Below are 5,000 nucleotides of genomic sequence, written 5' to 3'. Positions count from 1 at the left end.
CGGCAACAGGTATCGCACAGTATGAGCATTGAATTTAAAGTCTTTCTTTAGAGTCCGTCGGAGGACACCTCGAAATAGGATGGCGTCGTTGCAGCTAATAAAACAATGTTCAATTGTCTCTGGTGCATCACAAAGGCGACAGTTAACGGAAGAGACAACGATATCATTTTTCTGTAGCCACGTTTTTACCGGTATGGTTTCACTAAAAAGAAAGTTTTGCAGGAAGGGGATAGGTACATTTTACGAACTCCCTTCAGTACATCGTGGCCAGGCCATTTAATGTGTAGTGATCGGTAAATGGAGACGGAAAAAGCATGCGCAGTAATTCTTTGCTTAACGTTTTACACTACACGGAGTGCAAGTACTCAGTGGAAAACCGAACTGCCAGGAAACGAATCACCAAGTAAACTTCTTGCATGAATACCCACAAGCATAAACGCGAAGAAAAATTTGAAGAAACAACTAAATTAGGTAAATCATTAGCAAGTGCGAGTTGTATGAATGATCGAAGTACAGGATGTGAAGTATCACGAAAAAAAAAAAAAAGATCCAAGAAAACGAGACACTATTTGCCGCACGTAAGGCTATCGAAATATTTTAGTAAATTTAACATACTCTCTTCATGTCAGTTTGCCTTTAGGGCTGATCTGTCCTCTGATACAGCAATTGCATGTTTCACTTTTTAAAAAATTGGCTACATCGCAGGATCTGTTTTGTTGACTTTTCAAAAGCATTTGACAGCCATGATCATTTAATTCTTCTTTTTGTAAATTAGAGCGCTGTGAAATAACAGGTCCTGTATTGACACTACTACAAAGCTTTCTTTTTAATAGGTTTCATGCCATCTCTATTGACAACTATATATGTCCAGTCACTACCTTTATTAATAGAGGGGTCCCACAATGTTCGATTTTAGGTCCCTTATTATTTTTGATATATATTAATGACTTACCCCAATACCTCAACTTTTCTTCCTGTTTACTCTACGCTGATGACATGACTAACTTTTTTCGTCACTCTGATTCTGCGACTCTCGTATCTAATCTTCAAGCTGACTTAACATCTCTTGAGAATGGGGCAAATCTGATATTCTACTGATTGATCCACTCAAAACTCGCTTCATACTTTTTCCTACACCCAACCAAAAACTGCTAACTATTCCTTTCCTCTATGTCAACTCTGTCCTTTAAGTGATCATACATCTTGTTTAGAAATTATAGCTCACACCCATTTGAAGTTTCACAACAATATCGATACCGCTTTTAAAAAGATTTCCTATGAAATTAGCGCTTTGTAAAAATCAAGAAAATGCTTAGCGTAAATACTCTTAAAGCAGGCATTCATACACAGTCATCTAAGTTATTGTATTACATCAATAACTTATATATAATACAATAACACACTTGGGCTCTGAAGGTACTGCAAAAGAAAGCCGTGCGACTTATTACTTCCGTTAATCGACTGACGCCATCACATCCTATTTTCTTCCAGCTTAACATACTACCTATATCTGAACAATATATTTACAGTATGCGTATTTTGCTTTTTAAGGTTTTTCATCGCATGCTCTTAATCGACAATTTTCCTTCCATCATGTTATGTAATCCTAAGAGAACTATATTTGCGGTCCATAATAACCTCCTGCTGCCTAAAATACATACTAATTATGGAAAAATGAGCATTGTTTTCTCATCTATTGCTTTATGCAATTCACTCACATCTGAACTAAAAGGAATAATGTATATTTATGTATTTAGGCGGAAACTAAAAATATTTTTATTCAATGCGCAACCGTTGCATTCCGCTAACTTGGTTAACTCTGTTTCCTGGTGATTTTCTACGTAATCACTTAAATATTTGACGCTGTCTTTGTTAAGAGTAATATTCCTAAATTGTCTTTATCATCATATGTTCTTTTTTATCAGTTTTCTAATATACTACCAAAGGAGGTCCTGCCGGTGGTTCGTAACCTTAGGACCTCCTTCTGCATATTTACCTGTACTGTATACCTTTAATTTTTGAACTAAAGATTGCTCGGGAATAATTAATTAATTGATAAATAAGTAATTGCATTCTTGATTGATTGATTGATTGATTGATTGATTGATTGATTGATTGATTGATTGATTGATTGATTGATTGATTGATTGATTGATTGATTGATTGATTGATTGATCCCAGCCCACCTTCACTAAGTGGCTTAAGAATGTTTGCTTGCCTCATGAGTTCAAAAGTGGAAAATCATGGGAAGGTTGCAAATTCGGTGACAGCGTTGGATGTAGAGTCTGGCACAATGAATAACTTGCAGTATATAGTAAACTTTTGTTGCCAAAAACTTATTGCAGGCTTCGGATAGAAAGTGGGCGTGGAAAATGCCTGGGCGTAACTTTGCAGGACCGAAACCCGTTCTTTCCAATAGTGTGCGCTTAATTTATATGCCTCTAGCAGCACGCCAAGATACTTTAGCGGAACATCATTCCACTTAATGCCTGCAAACTGTTCTGGTGTATAGCACTATGGGCCAAATCATAAGCCTAAACTTTTCGAAGAATTCATTGGGGAACCTGATACGCTGCTGAATTCCTCTATTGTCGATACTACGTTTTCAGCACTGGGCTTATCCGTGCAGAAGGACGCTAGATCATCTGCATAAGCTAAGACCTTTACTTCATTATACCCACTATAGCCATGGATGTAACTTGACTGGATTACGCTCGAGCATACTGGTTCCAGGTAAACGGCGAATAGTAGTGGGGACATCGGACATCCTTGATTTACTGAAGAGTAAATAGAAACGGGTCCGGAGAGATAGCCATTAATAACTAAACGAGTAGAACAATTAACAGGTGTAATAAAACCTAACACCTTTAAAGGGACACTAAAGCGAAACAATAAATCTGTTTAGACTAATGAAGCATTGTTTGAGAACCCTGCAGGCAGTCATTTCAAAAAAATAGTTTGATTATTAGATGAGAAAATGAAGGCCCAAGTATCAGTATTTGAATTTCGCGCCGAAACGCCAGCGCCGGTACCTCAGCGTGACGTCAGGGATTCCAAAGTATGTTTTCGCATCTGGGGTGCGTTGGTTGAATAAAGGTTCCCGAAACGTGCCATGTTTAATATTTGGTTCCTTTAGAACACGATATAGTAGTCAATCTGTACCGCTAGATATAATTAGTAGGCCCTAGAAGATGCCATCGAAATCCAAGACGTCACAGCCCCCAGGTGCGGGAACTGAAGTAGGCGTCGCTACCCGTATTTCGTTCTTGCGCTTTTTCTGGCTTACCAAACGTCTTATTGTTTGTTGTAAGAGTGGTGTTTTTGGTCTTGTGGAACGGTAATTTACTGATGCAGAAGAAATCATGTTTCACTTTAGTGTCCCTTTAAGCACAACGGAGCCAACTGTGACATGCTCCAGAAGAGAAAATAAATAGGAATGACTGACGCGATCAAAAGCTTTAGCAAAGTCTACCTGGAGCATTGCAAGCTGCTTAGCGGAGCCGTAAGAGTATTGAAGAAGTGTACGGGCGATATGTATGTTGGTTTGAATGGATCGACCCCTAATTTCACACGTCTGATGGGAGCCAATGAGAACTGACATCGCAAATTGCAATCTATTAGATAAATCTTTTGCAAAAATTTTATAATCACGTTTGACAATGTGATTGGTCTGTGGCTTTCATCAGAACGCACTTTGTCCTTATCTGAACTTTTGGGAATCAGAACTGTGTGGGTTTTGGAAAAAGATTGCGGAAGGGCGTCCACCTCAAAGTTTGTAATAAAAAATGTTCAATAATATGGGACTGATAATTGATTTGAAAGCTTTGTAAAATCCACTTGAAAATCCATCAGGGTCGGGTGTTTTCGATAAAACCAGCTGATCAATAGCTGGCTCAATTTCTTGGATCGTAAGGGAACCACTGGTGGATGTACGCTCATCATGCTGCAAAGGTTTTATAAGAGGCACAAAACTCTCTAAGACTTGCATCGTGATCGTCGGGAGGGGCATTAACAACACACTGTAGTAAGTTTTGAATTGAGAAATTATGCCATTCGCATTTGTTAGAAGACTAGCTTCGGAGCATATTTACGGAATTACTTGGGAAATAGAGTGACGTCGCTCATCAAGTAAAGCATGATGTGCTGACTGCCCAGAGTGCAGAGCACCCTTATTTCGAAATCGAACCCGCGAACTTCTGTAACGCAATGCATCACACTTTTATAACTGGCAATTAAGATTTTCGACGTCGTCAGTGTGAGTGCCTGGCATTTCTCATTCCATATGATAAAGGCTACATAGGCTTTTAAGAAGCATATTTTCTTCATTCTGTGTATAGAATGCTTTCACTGATCCAATTTTCATAGCCACTATACGAACCTCTTAAAGGGCGCCCAAGCATCAACTAACGGCAAGTCAGTATAAAGAGAAGTTGTTAGGGCCATACGCACTTGATTGATCCATTCCTGATCATTTAGGCGCTCAGAGTTAAGCTTCCAGAGTGCCCACTGTGGTCGGAAAGTAGTCACAGATTTCTCACCAATCTTTGCGATAACAATACAATTATAAGAGAATGAAACTGGGATGGTAATACAGGACAGTCATCGGGTGAGGAGGGTGTGAGGATGAAGAGACCTAAATCCGATCAAGGCGGGCGTAAGAGCGACCTTGAATTCGTGTATAAGTGCAAGATCGCTGTCCCAACACTACTATATCAATGAGCCCTGCATTTTCTGTTACGTTAGTCAGAACTTAACCACTCCTGTCCCGCTGAGTGTTAATGCTGCTCCTATCGCTCGGATCACATACACAATTGAAATCTCCCATTAACACAATGCAGCGATCACAGTCCATTAGGCTTGACACAGTAACAAATAAAAGAATTCGTTTAGCAGCGTCATGAAATGCATAGACGTTGACTATTCGCCACGGCACACCCTGCTACACAAAATCGCAACATATATATCCACCTTCAGTGTCTACATGGTAACTAACTGCTCAA

This window comes from Dermacentor variabilis, chromosome 3 (assembly GCF_050947875.1).
Source record: "Dermacentor variabilis isolate Ectoservices chromosome 3, ASM5094787v1, whole genome shotgun sequence".
Lineage (NCBI taxonomy): Eukaryota > Metazoa > Arthropoda > Arachnida > Ixodida > Ixodidae > Dermacentor > Dermacentor variabilis.
The sequence above is the reverse complement of the archived record's forward strand: the minus strand, read 5'-3'. Positions refer to the sequence as shown.